Here is a 17,483-nt window from a genome sequence, read left to right as displayed (position 1 = left end):
TTGCATTCTGGCATTAGACATAAGTGTTCATGAGTAACTAGATCACTCAAAAAAATAGACTTCTACTGTCTACCCCCAGTCACTGGTACCATATTGGAGTAATATTTTGGCATCAGTGAACGTTGCTTTCCACTGTAAATTTATTGTATCATCGTACAGGCTAAGGACAGAATAAACGCTTGTGGACATCTAATCTCACCTGGCATAATACTTGCCACAAAGGTTTTTTTAATGAAAATTTTGATGTGCCCTTTGAAAAATTTATTCTACCCGTTTACCACTTGTACAAAAACACTTTAATAATGCTTTCATTCATGTCCTCAGCACCAGAAATTCAGCAAACAGGAATCATAAACACATAACTCAGACCTTTCCTGTCTTGCGTGTTGTGATCCAGTGTAACTGAGGTCCAGATTCTGCCTGTTCTTACACTGATATTCATTAGAAGAAAAAAAACTAGGTAACTCTCCCTCTCCATCTGTAATCTATAGTTCAGCTAAGTAGAATTATCACCACCCCTTATTCTTTATTACCCTTAAGCGTATTTTGGGTTTTTAGATATTAGGTAGAAGAGCCGAACAGACATAATCTAGACCAGGACAGTAAATTTCATTATACAATAATTTAGCATCTGACATATTGTATCATCATTGCTGAGTGCCCCTAGAAGCATTCTACTGCTCTGAGGAAAATGCCACCTTAGGCTCAAGGACTTCGCTGTCCAGTCCATTATTATTTATTATTTAAATTGGACTAATGTGAGTTAAGCTCTTTCCAAACACATGGAATGATGCGTTTTGTACTTCTAAAAGCCTGCATGAAAATGTCTTTCCCTGTCAAGCCAATATATCATGACTGACTCCGGTGCACCCCTGGCAAATTACATACTGGCATGTAATCCGGGCAGCAGCCCAAAATGATGAAGAAAAAGGACGCAGATAAGCACATGACGTACTGCTAAGTCAAAAGTTACTAAGAAAAAATGTGATTAAAAAAATGATGTGGAAAGAAATCCATGCATTAGCAAACAGCATGTCCAACAGCTGCCTCTTTCCCTTGTGAATCCTGCTTGGTCTCTGCTATGAAGATTGCTGCTATCTTGATGAAACTTGGATTTGGATTACCTTTCGTTAGTCTAAATTATTTCCTATAGGAATCATTAGGCAAAGGATGAAGAACTATGGAAAACTTTGAAAAGTAGAGATGTCAAAGTTTAAGCTCTTCTAATTATAGTCCTTTTTAAATTTATTTTATATTTTAATTTCATATGTTACAATGAGAACTACCTGCTTAATATTTCACCAATCACTTTATACAGAGGGTCCTAGGAGTATTAGGTGATTATGTGTATGTTGTAGACTTGCTTTAAAACACTTTGCATTTATGGGAATGCAAGCGTACATCTCAAGTGTTTATAATTTGTCAGAAAACACACTTCCCCTCCAGAACACAAGTGCTGTAAGCTACAGATAATAGCATTCATCATGGCTGAATTTATGTACAAGTACGACTGTGCTGTTTATTTAGGCATCATAATACTACCATGACCGTGTAACAGGTTGGAAATATGGAACAGCATTCTAGCAGGAATGCGATTTCTGCAGTTTTAGTACCCTTCAAATATTGACGAGAAGGTGACTGAAATGTATAATCCTTAGTACACTGGCATAACTGTAGAGAATAGTAATGAGTTCACAATTTTTATTTTTCTCTTCATAAATTTATGTTCCCATTACAGTAATAAAGTGCAAACAATAACCCCAGCTGCCTTCAGTGCAGCTCTCCTGAGCATCCAGAGCAGTCCAGCTTCGGCTGACAGAAAAGGCAGCAGAAACAGCTGAAGCCAGAACTAGCAACCTTGCTGGTTTAAAGCAAGCTCTGTCTAGTCCCAGGGACACGCTGCTCAGTATTTTCTGGTTCTCCTTGCTTTGTAGGCAGATTCTGCAGCCTTTGCCACCTTTTTTTTTTTTTTTCCCCCTTAAGGATTATTTTAGACTTTTCTAGTAGTTAGTTACTTGATGAAAAAAACCTCTCAACAGGAATGGAGATGAGGGTTCGTGCTATCAGCAGACCTGTGAGGGACATATGGGCACGCGTGCCAGGAGCGGATGATAAACTATGCTTGTAAGTACAACCAATAGCTCACAGGCAGTAAAAGGATGAATTTCTTTTAGATAGGAAAGCTTCCTTATATTTTAATTAAACAGGGCAATAACAAACTTGATGCTTTTCTAAAATGCACATTCTTTGATAGAAGCACATGTGTATCAAGCAGACCTGGGAGTTAAAATGCAAACAACAGTCTAACAGCTTTTTCCTCTGTTTTCCCCACTAAATTTGCCATTGCTTCCATCTCCCCTGGTATTGCCAACATTGGTGTTCGTGCTTCTACTTTCTTTAAAGAACTCAAAAATAGAACTGCAAAGTGCATCTACAACCTCTACACCCATCCCCATCTCTAAACATCTGTGGAGCACTTAAAAGATTTTTGCTAATACCTTTAGTTCCTTTACTGCATTTTACTGTGAGGTTACTTCAAGTGCATGAAGTATGGGCTTGTTTAATTATTTGAACTTTTTATTTATAATCTCTCCTGTATTATAGCCTCTGATATGAAGTCTATAAGAATTTATCATATTTCTTTCCTGTTTAATCTTGAAAATATATAACTACTGCTTCAATTTCTTTTTGGAAATTCTTCTACCGTAAAGGAACATCTGTAATTGGAATTTCAGCCACTAGGTTTAACTGAAATTATTCTGACTTTGAATATGATGCTCATTCTGTATTTTTGAATTGCAAGGTCATATTCTTGGTCCAAAGTAAAGGGGTTTTTTATTCGTCAGGTTAAGTAGATCTGCCACTCATTAAGTACAATTAGAATGAAAATATCAATGGTTATACGTATGTTTATGCAGAGATAAGTTTGTTACTAGATGCATTTATCTGTAGGGATTTTTGTATTATTTTCTTTTTTCTAAACAAATAGTCTGCCTTTCACTAACCACTGAAAGTTCACAATCCGTTCCTCTGTGCTGGTATACGAACGGGTGGTTCTGTGCCTATAGAGTAAGCAACGTCAGCGATTCACGCACACCGTGAAGAAAATCTGTCCCACTGCCAACAACAAATTTGTCATGAGTTTTTGGTCAGAGCTTATCTGGGAGAGAAAGTTAATGAGAGGAAAATTTATTCAGTTATTATTATGAATACTCATATTGTGTAACTGGTTTAATTGATGAATGTTAGAGATGCCTCATGTCTGGGTCAGAATTCCATTAGCTGCTCATTGAATCCAACACAGAAGAGCAACAAAATGTATTTGCAAATGGGATTGTGATTGCTTACACAGGCAATTGCTCAAATTTATTCAGTTACCTGAAGAAAATCTACATTCTTATTTAGCAGATAGTCTAGTCACAAGAAAAAAAGTGATAACTACAAACAGAACAAATTGTATTTCATCTGACTCGTCTCCAAATCTAAACTTTGCTTTAAACTTGGTTTACTGTGAAAAGCTTGCGCTGAATGATGAAGGGATGGGTGGTTCAGGGAATTTTAAAAAAAAAAAACAACAAAAGCATGTGTAGAGTGTGGAAAGAGGTGAAATGATAATTTAACACTGGGAGAGAAACCTTTTAGCTTTTAGGATGCCTTTGAATTCAGATGGTTAAGAATTGTGTGTAATTCAGAAGCAAGCTGATAGAAAAGCTTGGGTTTATTATTTGTAAGCTATTTAGCGTATGAAATGATCAATGTGGGGCTATAGAATGCTTCATCACTGAAGAAATGTGAATAGGATAAGGGATAAACCCTTTGTGATTGCAAGGCAGCACATTTGTACTAGCTGACAACTTGGCCTAAATTGTCACTGACAATATGATGTGGGTCTATTACCTGGAGCGAGAACAGAGCTGTTCTCTCGCTGTGCGTTGTGCTGTACGTGGTGTCATTGCTCCTGCCATTCGGTGCTTCTAAGGGAGGGCCAAGAACCAAAGGAAACAAGGGTAGGAAAATAAAAATGGAAGGTAGTCCTTTCTCACGCTTAGCAGTTTTATTCTATCAAATATTGGCAGAACTTTCACGGAGAAGCACTGAAGTAGACATTTATCTGTGTATCATGTACCTTTCCAATGTGCTTTCTTTAACCAGTGCCCCTCTGTCTTTTGCACCTTTGGGTCTATGGCACCGGTATGATGAAATAAAAAAAACCTTTTGGATTAAATCTAGTTTCACCACACAGGATTCTGATGGTTTGCACCACATCCATACACATCTAGAAATGCTTTTCCTACGGAAAGAAGTGAAACCAAAATCCACCACACCTGTTCTTAAATTTTGACAATGCTACTCTTTATTGACAAGTTTTCCCATGGAGGAAGGTTATATATGACTGTTACGTGTTTCTAGAAGTACAAGTCTTGACCTTGTGCTCATTATTTACTGAGCAAACCTGTTAAAAATTGATTACAGCCCTCGAGATTTTTTTTTCCCATTGAGAACACAATTTGCAATGTTCCTTTTCCCATGTACGCCACAGCCCTTTGAATGTAAGGCATTCCTTCAACGGTTTACACTGAAACCAGAAATAGTCTGACAGCATTTGGAAGCATCTTCTGTACGATCAAAATTACAGGTGTGGTTTATCTATGTGGAAGTTTTACCTTTCTGACATTTTATTCCTTTATTTTAAAAATTCAGTGAGATTTCCAGTTGTGTTAAAACAGCTACAATTGATTGGGTCTTTTTGGATAATTCTCTGATTTTAGACTCATTCTGAAGATGCGTTAGAACCGCACAGTCCTTGAACATAGTCCTTTCTTGATAGCACATCTTAAACACAGTCAAGCTTCTCTGCTGATTTGTATCGATATCTATGCCAATTCATATAAATATTCCTCTGTTTAGATGACCGGTTAATTCTTTATTCATACTAAAGATCTGAGTCAGAATAACTCATGATTCTTCCAGCTCTCGTCATGGAGCATGTTCAGGTCTCACTGAGAACAGAGTGGAACAGCTGTTGCATTTCTGACACTGATCAACTGCAGTGTGGGTACAGAAGCAGCAACTCGATTTGTCTGTACTAAGATGATTTTATAGCTGCTGTAGTTTTCCCTTTGAAGGTTTGAAAGGCGATATTTAGTATCTTTAGTAGCATGCCACACTGATCAATTTTTGCAGAATTGATCCAATTGTTTTCCATTGTATATTCATTTTAAATTGTTGTACTATTGACTGAATACCAAAGGCACGCAGGATGATACAGTGACTATAGTGTACCTTACAAATTGATTATTTACATGTTGGCATCCTCTGCTGTCCAGAAAATTACAGACTCTGGAGTACAGAGAAGTGCTCTGAGCTGGAGTAGTTCTAGCTCAGTACTTGGGTACTTGGTACAGTTCTAAGCTCAGTCACGCACATGTTAACCTTGAGGCAACCAATTGCCTTCCTCTCCGTTTCCAGTTGTGAATGTAATATCATAGTTTGGACTATCATGAAGTTTAGCATAGCTGTAGTTCTAAATTATGAGACATTTGAAAAAAATATACGTGATTTGGTGGTACCGTGGTTCGTCTCCCTTCGTGTTTCTGTCACAATGTGGCAGAGCACTGGCCTAGAGAACTGCAAAGGTAGAAAGAAAAGGATAATATCTAACTGAGACTGTAAATCAAGAGGGAGAAAAAAGTGAAAGAAAAAGTCTCAAGTGCATGATTTTAAGATTAGACTAGCCTCAGTAGAGTTGCATAAAATTGTTTCAATATTAATTTAGAGCCAAAATAGCAGAAGCACATCAGCTAGCTTTTGTTTGAAAACAAAAAAAAAGTTACTGACTTGCATAAAAATTCTGTTGAAATGCAGTAAAGTGCTTACATAAGTGCCAAAAGCAGTTAAACTTGGTCAAGGTGACCCTTAATCCTCAAGCTGTAACATTCTGCCTAGATATTTACAGTATGTTCAGTGTATTATATCACACATGCTGATTAGAGATCTCCAATCACAGCAAGCAAGCCTAAATCTCTGTTAGGAAGGCATTAAAAGAAAAACAGCTTATCTCCACATACATCGTTTAGAAATTAAAATGTATATGTTATTTATTGAAGAAGTTTTGATGGTTGGTTGGTTGTTTCATTTTTTCTCAAAGTGCATATTAAAAGATCACTAGGAGCTCTAGAGAAATGTGGAATACTCATGTGGGAGATATCTTAGCACATAATACAAATGAAAGTCCAGACCCACCCTGCTAATAGTACTTGTAAAATTACGTAAAACCTGTGCTCTGCAGTTGGATATTTTTAATTTTTTAACCTTTTAGTATAGCGTATTTGTAAAGTTTTCATATTCCTATGCAGAATGTAAACTGCAGTTTACTTGCCATCCTGATTTATATCTGTTCACATGTTTAAGGACTTAAAAGAATATTTGCATTTGTTTGGAGATGGAATTATTTCTGTATTTTACCATAATATTCTTAATATTGAAGGACTCCTATTTCACTTATTGTCCCTCTGTGTGGCCTAAGCCGTGTAAAATGGAGCATGGCCAACTGAACAAAATGAAGTTCTGTTCCTATTATTTCCACTCATTTAGTGATCCCGCAGTTGGCCATGCTGTACTTCTGTTTTCTTGTCTATGAAATAAGGGGCACTGTCTGTAGCAAAACACGCTAGAAGAGCTATTTTGAGCATGCTGATTGCTATCAGATCCACAATTTTTCATTGTTCCAAATAAGTTTCAATTTCATATGTGACAAGCAAGAATTAGAAATAGGGAGATGAGATGGAGACAACCTCGCGTGAGTAACTCTGTTGTTGTCATGTCATACAGATACATTACAAAAATATACTATATTTGCTCTTTTTTACTTATTTGTCTCTAATACCTTTTTTTTTTTTTTAACTATATATATATGACACTGGTTGCCTTTTTCCCTATTTGCTTTCTGATATCTTGTCCTTTATTTCTGGGGTTTGGGGGGAGGCGGTTTGTTTGGTTTTTGGTTTTTTAATGAGCAGCACTAGCTAGGTGAGGGATTTTCAGCTACCCTAAGGATCTGATTTTCATAGGTCGGTCAGATAGCACTCCGTATCTCTATCTTTGTAATCCTTCAGCTACTCTGACTGCTAAATTGCTTATGAATCTGGGTTGGTCTTTGCAGGTGACAATACAAGTAGGTAGAAAGTATAATACCAAGAAACGGATCGAGTGTTGTGGCGGTGCTGAGAGGAGCTGCAGGGGATGCTGCGCTCTCAAGTTAGGTACTCAGGACTATTGTCTTCAAAGTGCACTGAGGAAAAGTATTTTAAAATGTGTCGTTTATACATAGAAAGATCTCCTGGAAAGAACGTTCACGTAATACGTTGCCAGCCAGTCATAGAAGACCCTGAAAGCCATGCTGAAGTTTACTCTCTCTTTCTTGGATTTGAAAAACGTACTCGGAAATAAGATTTGAAGGACACTTTTGTTAGTGTAAGGCAGCGAAATGTAGTAGAGCTAAAATTGTGCCTTTTAAAAAATTATTAGTTATCTGAGTGCTTTGTATCAGGTCTGTAGCATAGATAATATTCTGCGTAACTGATTATTTGAATAGTTACAGGATATGAAAAGTTGATATAGCTTTTACTATGTCCAAACCCAGTTATTGCTCAAGTTGCCCCCAATTCTTTTGTTTGACTTGGAGAAACAACAAATTAAAAATTTATAATTGACATACAAATGATTAATTGTGCAGATGCCACAAGTCTGTTACTAAGTCCTTTAATAGCACAAGAATTTAAGAATGCTTTGATGTGCTCCGTGGCAAATCCAGTGATATTTCCAGGCCAACTACATAGAGCCTTCAGTAATAAATGTAATTCTTTCCTTGGCCATTTTAGAGGTTATTCTACTTTTCCTTTTATCTAGGTAATATAGGTTTAGGTGTATTGGGTGCAATAAAGTGCCTTGAAAGCAGTTTAGCTATGATATTTTTATGCTCTTAAATATATCCAACGACGTATACACGCCTATATGATTTAAATAAAGGGTTTAGGATCCACTTCTCTTGGGATATTTATGCAATGGCTGGCTGTGGACCTCAACAACACGCTATTGGATGAATTATAAAAATGTCTGCAGCATAACTTTACGGTAACCCAGTGACCTACCTGTAGTGCCGTGAGATCTGAATTCAGGACGGAAATCCTGTAATACTACACAAACATTTTGTGTAAAATCTGTGACAGAATAGGAAGTTAATCAAAGGGAAATCTCAGAACAGAAAGGTCATAGAAAAAGGCTGCATTTGAGAATTTAAAAAAATAGAGGCAAAGGATGCCTTATAGGAATCCCAGCCTTTTTTGTAAGGCGCTGAGCCTGCTCAGCTTCCACTGAAACTGGTGGTGCCTCGGGGGTTTGCAGGACCAAACCCTTACCGCATTATCAGCAGCTTTCCCAGAGCAGTCAGCTGTCCTCAAAATACGTAATGTGTATGCAGCTCACACTTCACGACATCATTAGAGGCAGCACCAGCCTTCAGAAAATATTTGTATCATTAGCTCAGTTGACTTCAAAGACAGCAAATTATATAGGAATAGAGCATTTCTTTCCCCTATAAAAGTCAGAATTAACACAAGCTATGCCTACAGATGAAGTAGAAGAGATCTAATAGGACTTGTTAAATTTCCTAACTGGATTATATGATGTGTAATTTAGGTTTTGTTCCTTAATGCACACGCTTTCATATGTTAGTATGCATTCATAAAATAGATGTCTTTCAAAAGATATTTTTCTCTTCTCTACATACCAGCCAAATGATTAAAGTGAGACAGAAGCTGTAGACAGCTGTGGGAACACCTACCTGGTTACAGACAAAATCCCAACAGATAATCATGCAAAGCAAATATTTTACCATTTCCACTGGCTTCTTTTATGGAAAGCAGTGTCACTTGCTGATGATAATACTGAAATCTTGTATTGCTTTTTACTGACAAGGTGTGATTTCCATTTCCATGGGCTCATTTTATAGGTTCTTACATCTATACAAATTTTAGCCTGAGAGTTAAGTTAGTCTATTTTGTTTAAGTTTGCAATGTAAATAACAAGTTTGGATATCTTGAGCAAAGAGAGACCTCTTTGGTTTTTGGCAGAATGTAAGCCAAGTGTCCTTTAAACTCATTTTGCAATTATGTTCTCCGCTAAAATAGAGCGGGTAAACAATAGGCTAACTTACTATAGGTAATAAATGAGAAATTATGTGGACTCATGATGCTAAATATGTTGCGTTTTTCATTGGATTAGTATAAAATTACTGGGCACAGGTGCTTTTGTAATTGGGACTCATTTGGAAAATGTTAGTGTTCAGTGACCCTCAAAGTTGAATAGCTGGCTTTTGTGGTGCTGGTATGATGCAGTGCCATTTCGAGTACTGTCGGAATGCCATCTGTCCTTACATTTCAGTAGGTTTTCTTACATTACAGAAGACTTCTGTATGGATGTAGCTGCAGATCTCAGTTCTGTTATCTGCATAAAATTACAAATGTCTTTTTGATTAAGAATCTTTCTTGTACCTGCACAAATTCCCATCGCCCAAAAGTGTATGGCAGTGGAAGAATTGCCCTGTACACAGAACTCGCTTGAATATCCTCCATAGTAAACTTTTAATAAATTTCAGACTTGTACAGGTTATTTCTCTTATCATTGCAATCAAGCTGCACTGTAAATGATTTTTTTTTTTTTTTTTAGCTTGGTTTTAAGTCATAAGGAGGCACACTGAAAATGATCTTACAGAGCACAGTTAACTTGTCAGAATGTACCCAAATTGATTTTTTTCTGGGTTATTATTAAGTCTTATATAGATCTAATGGGAGTGATTAAAGATTTCTATGGCTGTAAGAGCCTTAAGGAAATGCTGTCTGATTAGTTCTGGACTTTGGGCTGTTCCTCGGCCAGCTGTGATTTTCTCCACCCTGTTGATGTGAAAGAGAAGTAAAGTTACTGTAAGCATAAGCTGTTTCGAACCAACAATGTTTTTGGGGGACATGATATACGGAGGTGTTCACAGCTTTAGAGATAGTAACAGATGTAAACTGCAATATACCATTTTATTGAAGGTTAAAATATCTTTATTGTTTTAACTTTCTAATTTTTTTCGTACCAAAGATTCTATAATAGAACAGCAAAGCATAAAACAGGAGAAAGTCGAATTGGTACTGTGAACCAGTAAAGACTAAAAAAGTTGTGGGTAATCAAATAGCCTTTAACGCTCTGCTCTCAGATTATTATGCATTTGTACAAACTCAAAAAGTATTGGCGTCAATTCTATTGTTCCACCCTCTGCAAAGAGAGGAGGAGAATTGTCATTCTTTTCTCTGTTTTATTTATAATTAGAGCAGTTGATAGCCCGGGCATTATAAACATGTACTTTGTAAACCACTGGATAGGCTATTTCAGACATGTACAACTTTAGAATGCAACAAGTGCTTCACCTGTTTGATTAATTTTTCTGTTTTTTCCTGTAAGCCATCATAAGCCATCCACAAGTAGTTTTTTTCTTGCTACTATTATTATTATTAGGAAATATTCTAAGACATAAGGGCCACTCAACTCCTGTTAAAAATAAAAAAAAACCCAAAACATAGGAAGTTGCTTCCTTACTGTCCTTTGTGCAAGTGAATGTCTACTCTGCTAACCACAGAGTATTTGAAAATATAAAATGGGTACTGTTAAAGAAACCCCAAAGGCAACACAAAAGAAAAATGCATGCACTAGAGAACTTGCAGTGACCTTTGAATCTAAACAAGTGTCATAACAGTTTGTTCAACATTAACTGTGTCTTCTGGAAGAAAACAAGGAAATGCATACAAAAAAGAACAAATCCATCACTTTAACTCTCATGAAATTGTCACCTTGTGCGACTTGTAAAATGATCGGGTTGTTTTTTCCTTAAATACTGGAAACATACCTTTTAATATCATACTTGATTGAATTTTCTTTTTATCTTGTCAGTTAGGAAGAATCAGAATTAGGCCATTAGCATGACCTGATTAAAAAATGAATTTTGTAATTAGACTGGTGATATTTAATCTCAGGCTTGTGCTATCTCTTTCTTCTCTCACGCTTGTGCACACACATACACACACGCAATTATATCTTATATATTATTTATATTAGGGTTATATATCATGCTATATATTAGATATTATAAATTATATATACTTATATATGCACACATGTGGGGTATGTGTGCACTAAGCACTACTTAGAACTACTTAGATTCTTTTATGGTGGTCATTATAGATTAAAATATAATTTGGGCTGTAAATGTTTAGCCTCACTAGGTTCCAAAATTGTGTGATATATGAGGTTCTCTTCAATGTTTAATTTTCCTGAACAGCCTACCTAACAGCTGACTCCAATAATTTCAGTTTTCCGTTGTGTCATATGGTTTATGCAAACATATGCACGCCCGCTATGTGACAAGGAGATGGCGATGTTTTGTCGACAGCTTAATGTAGATTATTTATTTATACGTTTCATAAGGTCAGTACAAGGAAAAGTATTTTTAAGGTTTGTTTTCAGTTAATTTAGGTAATTTTAGCTCATTCTCTTGTCTAATCTTACTAGAATTTTGTTTTGGTTGCTTTTGCTTAATCTTCTCAAAGCATGTGACATCCTCTATCTTGTTTGTAGTTAAATATAAGTAAATACATAATTTTGACTCTGTTGAAAACTGAGGTACAATGAATCGTCAAGGAGCTGCTCTTACTGATGCTGAGAAAACTGATTGCATACATTTTCATGAGGTTTTTACCCCCTCAGCTGCATGCAAGTATAAATAAGAAGCTGCAGCTGTTATGAGGAAGTGAGGTTGGTTTAAGGTTCTACTAGAAAACATGTATTTAAATTATGTGAAGCATGCAATGCTTTCTAGATAAGCTATGATAGAAAAAAACAGCAGAATTCAGAGCGCAGTGATAAACAGATGTGGCTTCTTTTTGTTTGTGCATAGCTAGGTATTTGGGGAATTGCCTTAAATTGGCATCCATTGCCTGTTTAGATGCCCTAGAATAGCTCTCCAGCCCTTTCTGCAGAAGGGCACCGCTCTCCTGCAGGTCCTGTCTCCTTTACCAGCCCCTTAGGGCTCTCTTGGAAGCATTTGGGTAACAACTTAAACACTGGATGCCTCAACATCTTTAATGGAGTTGCACTCCGTACTGAAAATGCAAATACGTTTTGTATATTGCCAGAGGAAAGTGACCTATTTGACCTATTTTTATTTTCATCATCCATTTCTGTGCTGCTTTCTTATCATTAAGCACATTTGTGAGTTTGCTACACGTGGTGCTGGACTCCCCTGGAGAGGGTGCTTTGCTCTGGTCTCTGACAGCAAGCTATCATCCTCCGGCTCTCTGGAGTTCAGAGAGCATCGTACTGGCCCTCCTGTAGAAAGGATGTTCGATTAGAGATGAGTTCCACAGGTTTCAAGTGGTTAGTAACTAGTGTTTTTCCCAAGGAGAGTGACTAACTGGAAGAATTATGTAGTATGAAATAGAACAAACAGTACTTGAAAACTTCAAGATACCTTCCTAGCTCTTGACAAATGAGACTTTTTGAATTCTTTTTCTTTTAGAGTAGTTTGTGGGGTGGTTTGGGTTTTTTTGTTTGGGTTTTCCCTCCCCCCCCCCCCCCCCCCCCCCCCCCCCCCCGCCAAGAGAGGAAGGACCCCAGAACACTTAACAAAGAAAAATTTTAAACCAAAAATTTACATATTATGTCCAACATAATAGACTGCTGGGAGGCAGCTGCATGTGTGAGGGAAAATTCTGCACTCGTAGTAATGTTATGAAAAGGATGATTCAGGAAATTAACATCTAAATATGTCATCTATCATCCCAAATGATCTATTTGAAGGAACAAATCCTTTCCCTCTGATTGATGTTCAGCCATTTGAAGTTATTGTGAGTGTTCATCTCCGAGAAACTCCATTGCAACCAACATAAATGCATGTGAAATGTGAAGAAAAGAAAATGTGGTCTTTTGGTATCCGTGTTAAAGATGTCCTAGCAATTTTCACTATTTTAACAATTCGGGACTGACGTTGTCTTAGATTACTTGGAAAACTTCTGATTGTTGTGCTCACTGCTCAGTGTTGGCATAAGGTATATCAGTAAGCAGCTATTTTCCACCTTAAAGATATTTGAATATAGTGCAAATAAAAAATAATAAATAAAGGCAATTCTGTTTACTTAAGAAGCAGTATGTGGAAGTTTAAAGATCCGGTACTTTGTAGAATTTGCAGTCCTTTGAGAAGAAAAATGTAACTCTGTAGATGAGCATTAAATAGAAATAAAAACTGAGCTATGTCTCTCCCACTTATTGTTGAATAATATTGACTGTGCAATAGAGAAAAGCGAGTTACCTCTACTGTAAACACAGAAAAATATATGTATATACCTATACAATGACCATCAATGTCATAGAAATATATAGGGTGATTACTTTTAGTAGAATTGGAATTTATTTCTGCATGTGAGTTAGGCGGAAGATTTTAAAGTGTGGATGTAAAGAAGTGCAATACAATGATTTCCTTTATACTACAGGTAGATATTAATACATATTTATCTGTAATTTCTTTTGTGGAAAGATATAATAGATACTTATTTACTTTAAAACATCTGAAATTTTTAGGGCTTGGATGGCGAGTCGAAAGTCTATCATATAATCCGAAATACTGCTGTCAGCTTCTGCAATTGTAAATGGTACTACTCAAAAAGGAGGGGGGAAGGAAAAGCTGATAGGATTGCTACCTTTTTCTTGACCAAAATAAACATGTGAGGCATTACGTGGCAGTTGGCCGGTGCGCGCGCGTGATATACAGACAAAGTCCCTGGATTCCGGGAGCGATCAGACAGAACTGCCTTTGGAAAGGAGATATTTCTGGCTCTTGCACTACTCACCTTGTCCAGAAAAGCTCTGACAACTTCATCCACCTGCTACATATAAAATGCTCTAGTTTTTCACGGTAAATGCTACAAATCCTTGCGCAATTTTGGATTTCCTAGACATGACAATTTCCAAGCCATTTCCACCCCAAAGGAATAAGACATCTCCCAGAAGAATATAGGCTATTTGACTGTGCCGAGAAGCGGGGATGACTCAGGCTTTGGTGGTTTCCGCTTTGTAGCCCCTTTGCAGACCATCTGTTTAGCAGCCTCACTGGAGGCAGGTGAACAGACGCACCCCCCAGCCCCGGGAGGTCTCTGAGGTTGGCCTCACTCAACATGCCAGACGGATGTCACGAAGTGCAGCCAGGTGCGGCAGGCACGCTTAAAGACAGGCCAGCAAGTCTTTGCTGTAGGTAGTTTTTCAGTGTTTGTAGATGGGGCCAGTGAAACCTTCAGTAGCAAAAAAAGTGTTTCTGGGCAAACTCCAATGATTTCTGCATTTAAAGTTTGTCAAAAAGTGCTATGAATATCCATATCAGGACATTGCCCATCATTAGAGAGAAATCATCATGGCTTTCATAGAAATGATTTTTTTTTTTTTTTTTTTTTTGGTCCTTGGGTATCATGAACTTGGACTTTGCCAGCAACTGCTTAGTTTGTTTGCTTACATTCAAAATGCCATGCAATCTTCCTGTTAGATCAGTACGAGTGTCCTTAATTATTATTTTTTTTAACATGGAAATTGAATACCACTAGAAACCCTTAGTGTAGAAAAGAGTAATCTGTGAGAGTCTAAGTAATGGGAAATAAATGTGTTGATGGAACCCATATTTGTGATGGCAAGTCATCTGGCAAGCGGTCCTGTCAATACCACTCTGGCATCTCACATGAACAAATGCTGACTAGAGAGGGTACAAGTTGTGCAGTCATGCCAAAAAGCCATGTAGGAAGAAGAAAGACCTGATAAGACTATTTCTAGTATAAGGAAGAATTGAACTACATATCAAACTCAAAACGCATTATGAAAGATGGAATTCAGTTCACCTAGCTTTGCAGTTTTATTTAGCAGTTAAGATGAGGATATTATAATAACAATGCACGCTTTGAGAAGAAAATTTGTATGATGTTAGAAATGAAAAATATATAAAGCATAACTGAAGGAAATTTCAAAGGTGCGAGGCAGAATTGGGCCCTTTTCGTTTATTCCAGTCCAGACTTTGGAAGAGAACTCAAAGAAATAATGACTTTGGTTTGCTTCTCTGTCATAAGTGTTCTGGAAGTTTTGCTGCAAGCAAAGCGCACCCTAACGGAGTCTAGTTTCACCTGCAAGCATATATGTTAAATGCATTGTAAGCAATTTTGGTTGTTCCAAGTATCTGAGATGTAAAGCTTGGGGTTTAGTCAAGCTTGTAAAGTCTCACCAGGAAGATGCTGTAATTTCTAAATTATTGCAAAGAAAAAAGATAAAAGAGTTGATGATCCTTGAAAAAAATGTTTGCATGTGAAATCCTGTATTGGAAAGCTTTGAGGAGGGTTCAGAAAGCTTTAAGCAAATTGGGAAGGAGTTCAGAAACTCTTTCCAAACCGTTTCACTCTGGAACACTTGATGGCATTTTTATTAGGTAAGCTGTCAGTCTAGTAAATAGGCTTCATTCAGACAAATAATAACATTCATTTTTTATTAGGAGAGATTATTTTTAATAACAAAGGATCTTGTTTGCAAAGCCTACCTCAGACTCCCACACCATGAATAAACAGATAAGCCTTCAAAACCACATTTCTTTTTTTTTTCATGTAAGGAGTCAGTCTTAGTCTCAAAATGTTATAGATTAAAAGTACCTACATAAGATGCAAGAGTGCCCTGTGGTGGTGTGAGCAGAAGGACAGAACTCAAATGTACAGGACCCAGCCAGGGCCTGGCAAGACACCTTCTTGCCCTCTGTTCTTCTGTCCTCCTTTGGCCGCTCCGAGAAGCGTGGTGGTGTTTTAAACTAGAACTCAGGCCACGCAGATCAATGGCAGCTTAGGGTAACAATATGAAAAATAATTGGAGATGATGGTTATGCAGTAGCTGAAGTGATGCGATCGATGGTTATCAATTAGAAACCAGACGGGGAAGAAGCAGACCTGTCGCTGCTCCCTAGCTTGGCTGGTGTCTGAGCGGTGCAGATGCGGCAAGTGATTTTTAAAGGCTGTTACAGGATCTGGTCCTACTGGTTAAGACGATCGTATGAAAACTGAAACACCTTGAGAATTTTATATTTTGTTTTGGGAGAGAAAAAAGGGGAAGACTTCTAGGATATAATATTGCATTCAACTATTTTGAAAATTAATTAAGAATGAGAATTGGAAATTTTCCTGTTTTCTGTTTTCCTAGAGGCAGGAAATGCTGTAAGCATTTGAAAATGGGACACTGGGAAAGTGCTTTCTTGATGACAGCCTCACCTGAATAACCCAAACTTCCCCTTTTTTCTGTAGAAATGAGTACATCATGCTGAGAAATTTGGTATATATGCTGCGTTTATAATTTGCTAAGGTACAATCTTGAGCAGGAATCAAATTCTGAAACTGGAGATGCTATGCACAGACATTTATTCTCCTGAGTTAATAAGGCTTCAAGCTGGCTGCTTTTCTTGGCATCCCATGTGGATTTACTGGTTCAAGCAGTCAAGAAATCAGGTGAATGTGTGTACCTTCATTCACTGTACCTATGCCTCTCATTCCATGGGAAGACATTTAAGTTTGCAGAAGTGTAATAATTCTTTCAGTGCAAACAGGCAAATCACTCAATAAAGGTATGAAATGACATTCATTATTTAAAAAAAAATAAAAGAAATATATTTATCTTTTTAATCAGTTCCCTTCCTCATCCCTTTTTCTAGTAACTACCTGCTCTAAAACTAACAGTTCTTCACTGCAGAGCTGTTAAACAGGGACTACATTGCAAATGGTAACCAACCAGGTTTATTTTCTGCTGTTTTCCATCATTTTTGAAAACGTTATATTTGTTAGTAATTCAATGCAGTCTAAGTGACATGAGGAAAGGATGACTCAAGCTTTCAAAACTGGTGCCTGAAGTTCCAACTTTTCTTTGCAGATAAATTAGTTTTATTTGTTCCCTGTCCCCATTCCCCTGAAGAGTTTTGAGATGACTTACAATTTGATGGAAGGAAAATCCCTAGGGATGGTTACAAGCTCTTCATGATCTGAAACCTAGAACAAAAAGAGAGGCTATTTTTTAAATGTTATTATTTTCTTGGAATATCAGAGTAAGAATAAGTCATTGCGTTTTGATTTGAGTTTGAGGGTGGTGTGGGTTTTTTGTATTGTTTTTGTTGGTTGGTCGGTTGGGGTTTTTTAAGCAAAGGGTATTTCGGAAACACTAAATCTTACGTAATTTACATTCTTTCCATGAATTTCAGTGGGCTTTCAATTAGACACTGGAGATGAATGCATTTTAAACAAATAATTCTGCAGAACTAGGAATAACAAGGTGGTCATAACAATCATTTCATGACTGTCAGCAAATTATGGTGCATCCAGCTGGTTTAGTTC

The 17,483-nt window shown here is 37.1% G+C and overlaps 1 protein-coding gene across 1 annotated transcript in view; it reads left to right on the top strand.

Moving 5' to 3' along the window:
- LOC104633488 (leucine zipper protein 2) overlaps positions 1-17,483 on the top strand; it is a 204,193-nt gene that overhangs the window by 171,944 nt on the left and 14,766 nt on the right. The gene's annotated exons all lie outside the window — the stretch shown is intronic.

The sequence above is a fragment of the Balearica regulorum genome, chromosome 5 (genome assembly GCF_011004875.1).
Source record: "Balearica regulorum gibbericeps isolate bBalReg1 chromosome 5, bBalReg1.pri, whole genome shotgun sequence".
In the NCBI taxonomy this organism is placed as follows: Eukaryota; Metazoa; Chordata; class Aves; order Gruiformes; family Gruidae; genus Balearica; species Balearica regulorum.
Note: the sequence above shows the minus strand (reverse complement) of the source record. Positions and strands in the feature narration are given on the sequence as shown.